The sequence below is a fragment of the Nylanderia fulva genome, unplaced genomic scaffold (genome assembly GCF_048542155.1).
Source record: "Nylanderia fulva isolate GAGA-0341 unplaced genomic scaffold, ASM4854215v1 Scaffold7, whole genome shotgun sequence".
In the NCBI taxonomy this organism is placed as follows: domain Eukaryota; kingdom Metazoa; phylum Arthropoda; class Insecta; order Hymenoptera; family Formicidae; genus Nylanderia; species Nylanderia fulva.
Window position 1 is genome coordinate 5,883,176 of NW_028190807.1, and position 16,549 is coordinate 5,899,724.

Genomic DNA, 16,549 nt, shown 5'->3' on the forward strand with positions numbered 1-16,549 from the left:
TTCTCTTTGCATAGCTTTCACAAAATGAAAACAGTGAAATTCTTTCTTCAAAGAATTTTGCTATTCAAGTACATTATTGTTGATTCACAACATACTTTGAATAGCAAGAATAGGAAATCTACGGAACAATCGTTTTAAGAGAACCACGTTGTTTCTTGAAGAAATGCACAATTCAATCGCACTCCCGAAATTTAAAGCGATAGCTTATTTAACAAATTATTTTAAAAAATTCCAAAATTTGCTTTTGAAAACGCGTGAAAATATTCATATAATTATATTTCACGTGCGCAGCGTTTCGTTATGCCATTCGCCCACGGAAAAAAAAAAGTTCAAATTATTTCCAATTTTTCGACCTCAAATTCCATCTCCATTTTTTATGCACTCATCACATATGCGAGCTCGACGACGCAATTTTCATGAAAACGGTAAAATGATTCTCGAGGGCAGCGACGCGCAAAATGACGCACGTCGCCGCGCGTCGATTAGTATTATATAGAGCCAACGCGAGTGAGGAACGAATGCGGGAGGCGAGAGTAAAAGGACCATATCGGCGGCGCGAGTATATTATTCCGTAATGGCGAAACGATTAGTCAGATCACCCTACGTAGCAGCGCTGACAGTTGCACGCGCAACCTGCACATGATTAATAATCATGCTCGGCAGCCGTCGTTATCGGCCCGCGAGCGTTATCGCTTATCTTCCGCTTATCTGCTCGCGCTTACGACCTTTGACGCGCTCGACCACGCTCGCCATTGTCGAAAATTAATCCGTTAGAACAGGATGGAACAAGAGGGGGTGGGGTGGGGGGGGTGAGATTGGGGATGAAGAAGAATTGCAACTGAGAATTTATTCAAATTCACGTGTATATACGCGCCTCTGCCTGTCAGATAGTCAAAATTTAGCGATCTGATTTCCTGACCTGCGTGTCGTCGTTTTATAAACGCGAAGGTAAATCGATCGCGAATTTTGTGATTAATGGATCGCGAGATTTATTTTCCCGAAAAGTGTATGACATGTCGATCGAAGAATATTTGTCGACGAGCAAACGAGCGATCTCGAGATAAAACGTACTTGATCGGATTAAATTAATGATAAAGAGCGTCGACGAGAGACTTGCTTTTTGTCTTCTTTCATTTGCAAGTACGGTGACCATCCGCCCTTTATTTTAAAGAATAGTCCTTTATTTCAAGCAGCTGTGCTTTAAATTTATTTATTTTCTTAAAACTCAATTTTGTGCTTTATTTTAAAAATGTATTTTATGTTACAATTTTGTCCTTAATTTTTTATTTACAGAGAATTAGTACGAAAATAACGGAACTTATTTAAGAAACCAAGGATTTGTTTCAACATATAATCGAATCAATTTCAAATTATAAGAACACAAGATAATTTTCTTTTATCTACCACAATAAGGTATAAAATATGTTCGATTAATATTTTACTACGTATACATATTAATATTTTTGGTTGTATCAATACTACATTGTCTCGCGATTACCATTTTCAAGATAAATTTTCACAGAAAATTCTCTCCGTGTAGATTTCTGATAGTCACAGAATTAATTTTTTTTGTTACTCGTCGATTTGTAATTTGTTCACAAATTAATTTGAAAACATATTGAAACAAAATCCTAAAACTTTTATACATTTATCCTTTATTTTCTCTGAGAAAGTATGGTCACCGTATCTATGAATGTGTCGGCTAATCTCGCGAGAGAGAGAGAGAGAGAGAGTATCTTAAATGAGGACAGTTGATTAAAATTGTCTGGTGGAAAAAAATCGCTGCGACTGATTGTACTTTAATACGGTGATGCACGCGCCGTGATGCGTGCTACATCACCGCGACGGCATGTGCAGCACATTTTTCGAGACAGCGGAGGGCAGGAAGAGGACGAAGAAGGGTAGGTGGGTGGGTGGGGCAAGGGATGAATTATTCGTTGTCTCTTGCACTCTGCACCCTCGGACACTGACGCCACGTTATCCTGTCTACCGTGTCGACCCTCTGCCGCTGACAGTGTCATCCATAATGTCCGCAACGAGCGCGAGTGACATTTGCACCCTCGACGTTCTTTCCGCGAAAGAATTTCACTCACCTCGCCCTCTCTTCCGGAGAACTTTTACGCGACCTTTTTTTCGCCGCGCGCGAAAATTACTTTAGCTCTCATTCGGTGTAAGAATAATTGGGGCGAGAAGTGTCTTGGATTAAATAAACTTGAGTCTGCCCACTCGCTGTTTTTCTTCCAAATTGTAATTCTCTCATCGATGATATAGATGAAGAAGAAAATTGATGAATCAAAGTGAACTCTACACACGCGCGCACTCACACATAAACGATATTAATGTAGCCGATTCGACGTCGCCTAAGTGCGGCTCTTTCCGATATTCCTCTCTCAGCCGAGAAACTTTCCAAGAGTTACTGGCCGAAACGTCGATATTATCCTACAATGTTAAAATATATATCACACGAACGGCGGATTCATCCGAAAATACAGCATCCCTCTTCCCCCGTTCGTACGCGTATAGAACGCGCGTTCCGACGACCACGAAATATCTCAGCACAGCGGCGGCGCTAATTAATTGGCTCGTAAATTAACGCGGCAACAATACCCGAACGCGGGCGGGTTCCTGTACCACCGAATCACGGAATTACCGGCACGCGTTGCGTATGTAAGAATATGCGTGATGTATGCGGTATTCAGGTGGTCTCTCCCTCTCTCTCTCTCTGTCTCTCTTTTACGCTCGCGAACCCTCGCGCGTTTCGCTCTCGTTTCCCATCTTGCGTCTTCGCGAGAATTTTAACGCCGTCGGTCGGAATGCGCTTTATATAATATGGGAGCGACAAATGTGATATCGAAAGCGCTCGCTTTATTATAATGGCGAGCTTCTTCGGAATAGAGGGGAATAAAAACGCGAGATTCCTGCGAGAGATGCGATTTCCGTCACGTCTCTGCCGGGAGGGAAAAAAAGAGACGTAAATTTGATCTTCGCGATTTTTCAAAAATAACACGCGCGCTTCGATATTTTTTTTCCCTATACAGGGCGAGCGTCGTATAGAAGTTATATGTATATAAAAGCAGGTCGCGCGAAGGGTTACAAATTGAGTGCACCTGTTGCAACAACGCGGCAACTTATGTACACGCCTCGTAGGGTACTTCACACGGTCGTCAAGCCAGAGAGAGTATTCACCTTTATTGCACTATTGCGCTCTTGGAAGATCGTCTAGAAAATCTCTCGCAAAAAAAGGAAGAGGAAAATTACGTCGCGTATCGAGCGTCTTTCGACGAAACTCTTTCGGCACAGCAGATTGGTACTATACTAAAAGAAAATGTTGATTGTCGAATCTAATGACGTAGAAATGAAACTCTTTTTTTTTAGGTATTTGCGATAAAGTTGAAAATTCTCACACGTATAAATTCAATCATACATGTAAAACAAACTTTTATTTTTAAAAATTAAATTTTATTAACTGAAATTTTTTTTACTGTTGTTATTTTTTTTTACAAATTCAGTTATGAAAAGAATTAATAAAAGCTAAATATTACAGGTGCACAGTAAAATTATTTCTAAATTCCTCTATATTTATTTGCAATAAAATAAGTATATATAGAGAAAATATTTAAAAATAATTTGGTGCTTGGCTTTTATTTCCTTTTTATATCAGAATTTCTATTTATATATCAAAGCTTTTTCAATTTATTACCTCTTTTTTTACTCGAAATAGAATTATCAAAATTTATTTGTATAGATTTGTTACATGCCTTATATGTGAAAAGTTTACGCAGTAAGATACCCACGAAACAAGGTCGCACTCCTAAATACAGTTTCAGAACTGAAAAGAACATGAATTTCGTTCTCGTATATCTGATTCCCGAGAGAGGAGTTTTACTATAAATTTCACTTATATTTTCCAGAGAAAATTAAATATTAATTTCCTTTAGCAAGTAGCGTATCCGCGGGTCATTCGCGCTCATCGATCGTGCCCCGTTCGTCGACATTGCGTTTTTTGCGAGCTTTTTTTTTGTTAGCGATCGTTAAGTGCGTATATCCATCGGGCGACAGATAAGCCTTTTAACACTTGGCGAGACTCGGAGCCTATATAATATCGCACGCACACGCGTTCAACAGCGAGCGGCGGTTTATTGAGTGGAAGACCGATAACGGCAGCGAGAAGCCGCCCTCGACGCAACATCGCGCTGCAACGACGAAATGCTGCATCCGCGATAACGGCGTAATCGGGAATACGGACATGGCACGTATAGGGATGTTATTGGCGTGTATGGTCGACGTTGCGTCGAGAGAAACGACGTATTTCCCCGGCGGGAAGGGAAGGGACTAGTGGAGGGATGAAATTTCTCGACGACGATTGGCTGCAATTTTACTCGACGCGCACCGACCGCTGTAACCCATGTGGAAATCGTGTTAAGGCTTTGATAAGGCCTCTGTTAATTTTTCCTAATTTTGTTAGGGTCCTAACGTGGAAGCCCAATAAGAACCCTTTAAGATCGGTCACGCTTTTCGAGGGCCCTTAAAGGTTAAGTAATCAGGGCCTTGAGTGTTGCCTTATGAAATCCTTTATATTACCCTAAGATGGCCCTATAATATATTAATATATATATATATATGTATTGTGATATTTATTTTAAAACTTAGTCGAGTTTTGATAAATAATAAGTTAAAAATATCATAATTTATTTTAATAACTGCTACCTTTATCAAGTGTTATCAGGATCCTTTTTGGTTTCCTTTTTCATACCATACATTAAATTAGTTACTCAAAACTGATATTATCGTACTAAAGGGCCCGACAATTTTCGACATGGGAAATTGCAGCTGCGTTTTCTTGGAATTTGTAAATGTTTCGCTTTGCGTTGTCTGTCGTACGAAAAGAAGAAAAAGAGAGAGAACGGCGAATGCAAACCGTTAAGGGAAAAATATCATCGTGATGCGCAAGAGAGGTGTCGCAATTCTCGGAAAAATAAACGGCGTCATTTGTAACGCTCTTGTGACGCGGGGAATCGAAAAAGCGTTGATGCACCTCTCTCATCCCCGTTTCTCATTATTTATACGGCCACGATGACGTCGACGGCGACGAGGCTGTGCCAAACGGTCGGCCTCTTCTCCCGGTTTCACTGCTTAAAGTTCCACGTGTTTGGCAGCGTCGAAACGCTCGCACTTATCTTCGCGGCCGTTTTATCTGTTTCACTCTGTCTCTACGCGAGTCCAAGTCGCATTCCTCTCTCTCAGCAAGTAACGAATGAGTTTGTTGTGCGTGAAGCTGCCGACGTCGTGTTGCACGTCGTTGGCAGCTAGACGGGGACAGCAAATCGATGCTCGCGCATTGATTTATTAATACGGTATACGCACGCCATGTGGTAACGTCATACTTGCTCGATATATTATGATATACAGACTGTCCGCCAATAGGTGCTGAAATCATTTTTTTTCTTTTTTTGCTCGTATCCCTCGCTCAGATTCCGATCTTCAAGTTTGCCTCGAAAATTTTCTCTTTCGAATAAAAATATGTTTTTCTCTTAAAATTGGGACAATTCTAATAAAAAATATTAATATCTATACCACAATAAGACATATGAAACATATTCGATTAATTTTACTACGCGTACATATATTATTTATAAAATTCTTCCAACCCTATATTGGATTACCATGATTTTGAGGGCAAATTCTAAGAGAAAATGCTCTCCCCGTGTGGGATTAATAAGTAAAGGGCAACGCTTTTTGACATCCTTGAAAATTCCCACTTCAATTTATCACGCCTGTTAATTATACATACAAGAATATGATGTATAGTCGACCTAAAAACGCGCTATTTTTCGAGCTAGAGAACCGACTGTCTAGCGGCGTACGCTTGTAATAGCTTGTAACTTGGCAGCAACATGGATCAAAATTCGAGCGCGACAGCTCGCAGCGGGCGGTAGACAAGGTATAGATAAGAAACCCGAGAGCAACGTTATCAAATAAAGGGTTAAGTAGTTGTGGCGTCTTCAGCAGCAGCTACACAAGGGAGCTTCGCGACTGTATCGGTTTGCGGCCGGGCCCATTAGCGTGACGTCGATGTGCATCGTCTACATAAATACCCGGCGACGTTTTGCGGCCCGTTACCCACCGGTTGCCACTTTGTAGCAAAGCGAAGCGAGCGAGCGAGCGAGCGGACGTGCGAGACAAGCGAGAGTACGCACGCGAGTGCGCAAGCGCGCCAACGTAACGTTATATCATTCTCGACGGAGTAACGAGGGGTGGGTGGGTGGATAGGGGGAGGCTTTATACATACTCTCTATCGAAAGGGTGGTCTCCACCCCCGGGCTCTCTCACTCCAGCGCCAGGCTCCATGTGGCGCCTGAGCGCGATGCCGGTGGGGGTAGAACTCTCTCTCTCTCTCTCTCTCTCTCTCTATCTCCTCTTCCGTGGGACACCCTCGGCGACGACGATGATGTCAAACTCAGTCGCGAGCCGAATATCGTGTCGCTCGTGCGCGCTTGTAGTTTCGTGTGACGTGACGTCGCGCGTTATCATCGTATCGCGCGGGCGATACGATAAGACGAAAAATAAGAACGCTGGACAAAGAGAGAGAGAGAGAGAGAGAAGGAGAAAGAGGCACGTCACAGATTCATCTCTCATCATTTATAGATCCTCTCCTCCCTTCGAAAAATTCGTTTTATTTCCATTTTTGCGATCGTTCGGTCTCCCTCGCAACATAAAAATCGTTATATCCCTATGAACGGGTTTTTCCCGCGATATCTCGATATTGTATATCGCGATTTCCTCGTGTATACGTGTGTGTATATATGTACATATATATGTATGTAACGTTTCCGCGATACCTTACTCACGCCGGCGGTTAGTCGCGAGTATTCGGAAACTTCGAGGTATCCGATATCGATGATCCAGCCCCGAGACGCTGAATTCTCGACGAGAAAACGCGCTTTCGTCCTTTTCCAATCTCGCGAGCCGGGGGATATATATATACGGAAGATTCGTATACGTGCGTGAGCCCGAAATCGATAACCTGTGGGGGCAGACACACGAAACGTTCTGGCAGACACGACGCGACGCGACGCCACGAGTCGCGACACCGGATCGTTGTACGTATACGTTTAACCCTTTTCAATTTTTAATGAGAACTCTAATATCGAGCAGAGATCAGGAGAAGATGAAACACGGAAGAACATTTATCTCTCTCTCTCTCTCTTTGCTCGTGCAAATATAATATATATTTCAGAGATTTCAAATAAAGATTATATTTCTCCCTATTTTACATTTTACATCTCTCTATTTCAAGCGATTATACAATAATTAATATACTAAAATACGCGGTTTTATTCATATTAATTAATTTTATATAATTTTATTTCGTGCATTAATTATTTATATTAATTAACTTTGCATGAGTTATTCCAGAATCGAGCGGACATTGTTTCGAAAATTATGTACACGACAGATTATTACAAATCTAAGGGTTCAAACGCGCAATTTTATCGATAATGTTTGCCTTTTGATTGGTTAACGCGAAATTGCTGTATCGCTATGTAATATGTAATTATGCAAGGACTAAATATAAACGCAAAAATCAACTTTGCAGTCTGACACCTGAACACTATGCAAATCTCGGCGAGGCTTCGCGTTGTGACATGCTAAATTGCCTCCGGTTTTTGTTGATGCACCCTAGTAAGAGAGAGAGAGAGAGAAAGATAACGAGTCACGTGTTCGATCGATATAGGATAACGAAGTTTGTACGTGCAACGATCTATTAGATCACAAAGATCCGATTGATGTGCCGAATAAATAGAAGAGCGGAAATACGGGCGATAAACTAGGAAGGTAACAGAAAGGCGTGTGATTTCCCAGGAATGCGTATGACGATCGCGGATATCGGTCCGCATAACTGAGAATCACGAGGGAGAAGCATGCGACGTGTACAACGCATACACAGAGAGATCGTAACCCGGGTGCAATCCCAGTTGCTCCGATGCATCTCGGCGCTCCGAGAGTCGCCACCACGTTGTTCCAACATCGTTCTATCATCCCTATGTAGGTATATAATATAAGCCACTCGTTATAATGCGCGCGCATATATGTATGTATATATGTGGACCTCTTTGAAAGGAGATTGAATTTTGCAATTGTGTAATTGTTTGATTGCCGTTTGCCGCACGTTTCACGTGTATAAAAAAATTTTTATAGATATATATATGTACAAAACTCATTTTTATTTATATAAAAAGCCACGAGTTTTTATTTGACAGCTAAAAATAAATTTTTACATTGTGCAAGAGAGACGAGCTTAATGAAATGTCAAATTCTCTCTCTCTCTCTCTCTCTCTCTCTCTCTTCTCTCGCCGCTTCGTTCGGCCGAGGACAAGCTTTTCGGTGCATTCGGTATTTCCGATTAAGGAAGTGTATCCTCCGTTGGGACGGACGTGTCTTATTGGATTGGTTCGCGCGTATACACACAGACCGGCGGAATCGCGGGACACACGAAGACGAGATGATAGTTATTTCGAATCCGATCGGTGGTGCTTTGCCCGCCGAACCGGCGAAACAGACTGGACCAGATGTTGTCTAAATCCGTACCATCCGCCGACATGGATCCTTTCCTCTTGCCCTTCCTCCTCCTTTGCGTTTCTCGGTACCACCATGCACAACGCCATTTTCTATCCCCTACTACTATTATTACTACTACTACTACTATACTACTACCACTCTTATTACTACTGATGGCTGTCATCGCCAAAACATATCCAAAGACTCCTATCCTTCTATCTAAACTAAGATGTGTATCGACAAAACACATTTCAAGATTTTTATAGAGCAAGAGAATGGAGGAACAACCTTATTGTTTATCAATTTTGTCATCTTTATTTTGCGCTTGATTTTTTCGAATTGTGCAAAACGCAAAAGTAAAAGTATTTCGATCGTGCAAACGCGTGGTATTAAAGGAATAACAGCGGATCATTATGGATTCTGACGGATCTATCGCGCTTCATCTCGCTGCTTATTCGCCGCATTTGCAATGTAAAACCGCGCGCGTGCGGTGACGACGGACAGCGCGTGTATATTTCTGGCGGAACGTCAAGTGGCATAAGAAGTATTTCTTAAAGCGGTTAAGAGAGAGAGAGAGAGAGAGAGCTCCGTACTCTCGGCGCCTCGAAAAGGTCGAATTTCTAGGGATTCGAATAGTGAATCGATGATTTTTTTATATATTCCTATTTCGAAATTTTTATCGTCTCTTTTAAAGGGAACGAAGCTATATTTAAGCTCTCTCTAGCTATATTGAAGATCTCTAAGGGATGGGAAAATGTACACTAAAATTACGATAATCATTGTTGACACATGTGTCATTATTTTTCATCGAAAAATTGACGCGACATATATGTCAAACCTTCGCATTTCAGTTTAGCGTCATAGATCGATAACGAGCTATAAAAGGATCGTTTATTTAGATTTAGATAACCCATTAGATAAAGTTTTTTTTGAAAAATTGTATTGATTTATTTTTTGTTTTATATAAAATATTTATCGACACGATGCGAACAAATAACAATAGGAAGTGATTCGATATGATGTTCGTTCAATTTGTGAATTTGGTTCTCTCTCTTTTTTTTACATTTTTGCGCATGCGAATTGTCAGTCTCGTCGCGTCTTCTTGCATTTATTCAATTATCATTTATCTTACGCCGAAAGACCGGGCCTTGTTAAGCTCAGATAAAACAAAGAGTAATGAAAAGCTCGCTGCAATTTTGTTTCCTAGGTATTTATATGTGCGTGCAAGGCCGCCAACCCCGGGCCGAATCTTGGCGATGCCAAGTCGAGAGACGATTATTGCCGTTTTGGTATTTTACCGATAAAATCGGTCGAATCGAACGTTCAAGTTTATTGTTACACGAAACGACAAATCAACTTTATGCATTACACGAGATTAATATAAAAATACCTTTTAAACTCACTGATCGGCAGAGAGTTGAAATACATGCACAAAATATGAATATATTTAAATTATGAAGCAGTACTCACAATAATTAATACATTAAACAATAATTATTATTCTCTTATTCAAATTTATTATTTGTTTTTTAAGTAGCTATTTAATACGAAAGTTTGTAAATTCAGATCTTTTTTTTTTTAATAAATAAACTTTATACAATATAATAAACAAGAATTTAATTGTTATGTAAATGATACAGATAATATCATTTTCAATATATCATAAATCTAAACACAATATGTTGAAGTATGTTATACATATTTATACATAAAAATATTAAAAATATTATATGACAAATAAATATTTAGTACTATAAATATTTGGAGATTTATTATAAATATTTCATGCTTTATGTATATTTTATAATAAATTTTATAATAAATTATAGCAATACATATATTTTATAATAAAAAACCTAGAATATATTTTACATATATTATATTACGTAATGATGTAAAATGGATCATTACCGCAGGAATACCGAGTAATTAATTTCACAAATAATAAACTGAATAAATTATTAATTGCTTGCCTCATGGTTGGCTCCATCATCGTTCGTTGCCCCTTCGATCTCTTCTCTCTTGTTCTTCTCTTCATTCTTTGCGGTTTTTTGTTTTGAGCACTCGACACTCGCTTGCGAAAACATAGTTAATTACAATCGCGCACTAATTAGCAGAATATATGACACTTTGCCACTGCATTATCGATGATATCCAATGCACACATGACTCTTATTACATTACAATGGCGAATTATCTCCGCTACAAAGCTACAATTCGCGCGAAATTCACGCGTCATTGATCGCGACGTTACTTTCGTTATTAATAAATAATAAATATTTTTCCCGCGTAAAGACAAGTAAAATAAAACGCTGATTTATAATTTCTGTTGCCTATTACCTCGATTTCTTTGTCGTGTCTCGACACGCCTACGCGAATTAGTCACGAGAATTAATCACGCCGATTGATAATCGGTTTGGCCATTGAATAATCGTATGACAACGCGTTTAGTATCATTCCATACTTATCGCGATCACGTTCCAAAGGATAATGCGACGATAGACGGAGCTCGACATGTTTGTGACTTCGCTGCTCGAGTCTCGCCGTTCGAATAATGATAACGAAACCAAGACACGTAAATAATAGCACGCAAATTTTTACATCGGATATTGTATAATAATTATTCATCGTTTGTATGAAATATTTAAACATTATTTTATGTAACAAAATGCAAATAACTTATTTTCTTTGAATTTTAAATTAATTATTTATAAACGACGGTTTTTCTTTCAATTCAGCGCAATTCATATATGATTGCAAAACTTTGATCAGGCAAATTACATTTAAATCGGCGAAATATTCAAAACGCGTTACTGTCGTTTTGATTGTCTACTTCAAATGTGACTATATTTCGGCATAAATATTTATTTTAAAATAAATAATCATTGTCGCAGTAAATCTTTATGGATCGCGAGAGTGAATCGCTTTGGACGATAAACTTCAATTTTCATAAACAACAGCACCGTAAAAAGCGAGCTCTGGATTTTCCGATATATTGTTGTTAATGTACATCTCATTGTCATTTGCTTGGCGACACTCAAGGGAACATGGCTCGATATGTTGTCGCATTAACTTTTGAAATATGATCGCGACAAGTATGTATCAGGAGACACCGAACGCGATTATTCTTCACGAACGACTAGAGATCGCGAAATAATTTTGCGATTGATAAAATTCGAGACAATTGGTTATTTATCTTTCTCAAAGCAAGTATTTCTCACAATACATACTTATTCAGAAATTGTAGAATGTGTTTTATTTATTATTATGTATGTCAATTATTTATTAAAGCTTTTATAAAGCAAAGTTTATTCGTTGAAAAAAAAAAATTTTTTTTTGAGATTCATGAACTTTCACGTTACATATCTATTTGACCAAATAATAAATTCATAATGTATAATTTTACACACGAATCTTTAATTATGAGCGACATTTTTAATTCTTATCATCAAGTATGCAATATTTGATAGAGCATTCCTGAATCCCGTAGAGATATATATCGCGTTAGAAGTAAAGAATCTCGCGGGAGTCATTTCGTCTTTTACGATCGTTATTAAATGCGCGCCGCGGTAATGCAATAGTTAGTTTCTTGCAGTTTCCAATGACGTGCTCGTGATGAAAGTTGTCGGTTTTCGAGGACAAAAGCAACGCGAGAAAGATGGGTTGCAGATGGATGCTCGAGTGAAGAAGTTGAGAGGGTGAAAAAAAAAAAGGGAGCGGAAGAGCGAAACAATCTTCGACTGCGTAGCTTTCTCATTATCGCGATTGTTCCGCGATGAGTACTGACAATGCTCGACACAACGACGATTTTTTCGTCGCGTAGATTCTTGGAAAAAGGAAGAGTTTTCCGCCTCTATAGTTGTGCACTCTCTCTCTCTCTCTCTTGTTTCCTCCGCCATTCCTGTTCGGTCATATCTCTCTGCTGAGATTGAACGTAACTAAAACGAGGTTACAAAGTGTCAATATTACGTCATCGAGTTCCTGCCTCGTCTTGTTTCCTACCTTGAGACGGAGTTTCGTGTGTCATTTCGAACAGAGAGATTCCGCGAACCGATGAAGTTTAAATTAGTAGTAGCCAGCCACAGACCCGTGACATATAAGCTCGTACTCCTTCGATATCTTATTAGGACGAAAAATAATGGGGAAACTATTGGGGGCAAACGGAGAGGGAGCGACTATCTCTTTTTAATCTGTATAAATTAAATGCGCGCTTGTGCATTGGACGAAAGATTTGGCAGATATTCAAAAACGGCGGGATTATCCAGTTCGACCTGGCATTTGAACAGTTTCTTGGCTTGTGCCAATTTTTTTTTTCTCCAGCGACTACTCGCGTTTCCCGCGAGCCTAGATTCGCGACGATAAATCCGTAGGAATTTCTTTATGCCACTAAAACGAGAAAACATATTCATAAATATACAGAGAACGCCCGATTCGAACGTGAATCGTTCGGATGATATTTCGATAAGAGGGAAGACGCGAATATCGGATCGATATACCGTCGGTGTCGTTTTCGATCGAGTGCAAATGACACGCTTTCATAATTATTATCCGCGCTTAATAGCTCTATAAGAGCTACTATTTGACGCTACGATACGATGCGGCTTACCGAGACCGGGAAATTTATGATGGCTTTATCGGTCTTGCCAATTTCTTATTTATCTCTATTTACGCGTCTCCTCCCGTTCAAGTAACATTTCATAAATTCAGGTTTTATTACTGAAGAGCAATTACTTTATACGCGGATCGTGTGTTTCATTTTACGCGCTCTCTATTCCGAGGTAAGAACAAAAAGCACTTAATCAAGTTCATCAAAGGTTATCACTTTGTCGAATCTCATTAATTCTCAAGTTCCGAGCGAGATGAGATTAAGATGTTAATTAGAGAAGAAAGTCTCTCTATATATCGATGTTTCGCGATACAAGAAAGACACGAGTGTCGCGTCAAATACGAGGAAGAGATCAGGAAATCAGACTGGCATAGCTCTCATTTTTTGCTCGTTCATTCATTTATATAAGCCTCGTTAAATGGTCTTAATCGCTCATCTTTAATAGACGTCGCGGGACGGCTACCGGATTAAAAATCGGCGTGGATCGTCGGCGGATCTTCTCTCCGATCTTCTTTTTCTCTCGCTTTACCCGTTCGTCGCGTCCACTTCGTTACGTCGACGGCGAACGACGTCGCGAAGACGACAGGTGGGACTCGGGGAGTTGCTCGCGCGAGCGACCAAGGAGACTAACCCAATTTGCGGAGGTAAAACGGCGGGCGAAAGTGCGCGCACCCGAGAAATCCATTAAAGTTCCTGCGGCTTTTCAAATTTTCTAAAATTAAATATTACTCACACGATTCCCTCAGTTGGGGGTGTCCCTTGGCCGTTTAGCCGCGAAACTTGCGGCCGCAATTTTCTCTGTGCCACATGCCAGAATTTATTCGCAAATATGTATACAATCTACTTTTTTTTTTTTCAAATTGCACACATTTTACGCAACATATTTAAATATGTTTTTATCCGAAAAAGCCTTTTTGTTCTCTTGCGAATCGAAAGATAAATCAAGCGTAAATGTTATAATATAATACGCAGAAACTTCAAATTTCGCTATTCGTTAATTGAAATAATTAGTATTCAGTTAATTTAAAGCATTTTAATTATTTCTATTTGATATCCATTTGATATTCATTACTCGTATATTAAAGGGGGCACCTGCTTTTAAAAGCTAAAAATAAGGTGTTTTTTGAAAATGTTTTTAAAATAAAAACTGCATATAGCGGTTGCATTATTTTAGAAACTTTTTGTTAGGTATTTATTATTAAATATTTATAAATACAAAAAAATTTTTTTTAGTTAAAAGTATAGTTTTGGAGAGATTGCTCTATGAAAATCTTGCAGCCTCATTGTCGGAGTTGCAAATTTACGAGCATTCTCATATCTCCAAATCTCGTTTGAAATTAAGAAACCATATCTCGTTTGAAATTAAGAAACCATATCTCGTTTGAAATTAAGAAATTATATTAGCGATGAACCAACAAAATAAAAAAAAGTATAAAATTGACAATATGGTGAAGCTTGGAACGAAATAGTATGATTTGCAAGTACATTTTTTTACTGATTCATGCAAAAAAATGGTTAAATTTAATTGTTAAAAACAATTTTTACAAGTTTTCAACTTTAAACGAGATTTGGAGATATAAGAATGCTCCACTAATTTGCAACTCTGACAGCGAGAAAAGATTCCTCAAAGGCTCGGCCTTCACAGTTCATATTTTTAACTAAAAAAAATTTGTTATACTTGCAAATATTGAATAATAGATGCCTAAAAGTTTCGGAATGATTCGCTGTGAAGTTTTTCCAAAGAAAATTCTCCAAAATCTTATATTTTAGTTCTCTACAAGGTGTCCGGTAACTAACGGACCAACGATTACAAATGGATTCTTTGGTCAATTTGGGAATTTGGGATTTTTCCTCAGCGAAAATGTCAAAAAAGGTCATCATTTTTTTACAACTTTCCAATATTTGTCATTATGTATCTTTATAACTAAGCCTCAAATTAAAATTTTATTATAGTAAACTCTACCTGAAATTAACTGAAGAATGTAATTATGTTAGACTTTTAATTCCAAAACCCATTTTTTTCAATCGCTTATAACTCGAAAATTATTGACTTCTCAACATTTTTGCTAAGGAAAAATCGTCTCCAAATTGGCCAGAGAATCCGCCCTTAATCATTAATCCGTTAGTTACCGGACACCCTGTATAAAGCAGGCGTCCCTCCGAACTGCAATAGCTGCGTCGCGATGCTGCCGAGTAGAAATAATTATATGCGCGAAAGATGAGGAAAAGAAGAGGGTAGGAGAGGAAGGAGAGGAGGAAGCTTGGGCAAGAGAGAGCGTGTCTCTACGATCGGGAGTGACGTTTAATTGGGCCGCGTGGTACGTGGACCATGACCAACGAGAAACCGTGCCCATTCTGGTTCGCCCACGTGACAAAGCGACGACGACGATGATGATTCTGGCACGGTATCCGACCGCGACCGAACGTTTGTCGTTGACTTTCGCGACGCCAATGATGGATCGCCGGCAGCGGCGGCACTCGATTCCGTTCAAACAGCAGAAGATTAAATCCAAATATACTCGCTACGCTAATTTGGAGCAATGAGCGATCTAGCGGAGCTCTCCAAGCTTGCGTACGTCCATCTCCGCCGATGGATGGGGATGAGAATGCCGACAAAGGCGATTACCGAGGGGGTGAAATGGTCTAGGGGAGGATTTGAGAGATCATCCGTATCTGTGAAAACTTCATAGAACTTCATACGGCGAAAGAATCTCAGTTACGTAAAATAAAATCAATTTTGTCGTATCGCGAGGTTTTATGTTCGATGAAAAGGGTGCTCGCAAGAGCGTCTGTAAATTCGTAACGGATTCCCACGACTGTCGTTATTTATAGTCGCAGGGATTTTTCGAAAAGGGAGGCATTTATACGGTTATCCGCAAGCGAACGACTTCGCGCGCTCGGCTGTAAAGATCTATATGCGCGCATGAGAAAAATGCAACTTCGCGTTCGCTCCATGTATAAATTCTCACGATAGTTTTTAACACATTTTAATCTCCCGACAGAGTCGCGTGCATTTATATTATTTCACGCGAGATGATGAATCGCGACAGCGTGAAATTTCACCCGAAAGTTACTGAATTGCGCGAGAGTCGATCTCGACTTATCGTTCTTTCACCGTATCCGTTCTTGTCTACGGAAAAGTTGCGAGACACGCGATACAAGATTGCAAAAGAGAGAGAGAGGGAGAAAGAACGGCGCGTCGTTCGTGTCCTGGTACTGATTCTCGAATTGCATTCGTTCGCTTTATTGCCCCGCGGTATACACTGCATAAAATGTCTGCGTCTCGCGCAAATGGCAAAAGAGGATTTACGACTTCCTAGTCGAACCCAGAGAGATGGAGAAAGTAGTGGTAGCAGACGCGGGCGCGCTGTTTCGCACCGTCTT

The 16,549-nt window shown here is 39.6% G+C and overlaps 1 protein-coding gene across 5 annotated transcripts in view; it reads left to right on the top strand.

Annotated features, from left to right (window-relative positions):
• Positions 1 to 16,549, top strand: part of msi (RNA-binding protein musashi) — a 122,423-nt gene that overhangs the window by 24,641 nt on the left and 81,233 nt on the right. The window contains exons 1-2 of one of the 5 annotated variants that reach the window (XM_029315568.2): positions 6,473 to 7,100; positions 7,864 to 8,046. The exons of 1 other annotated variant lie outside the window; for it this stretch is intronic. The gene's annotated coding sequence lies outside the window, so the exon portion shown is untranslated. Of the gene's footprint in view, positions 1 to 6,472; positions 7,101 to 7,863; positions 8,047 to 15,318; positions 15,881 to 16,549 lie in introns of those variants that run through there. 3 more of the 5 variants (XM_085488558.1, XM_085488559.1, XM_029315569.2) reach the window with 3 other exon arrangements.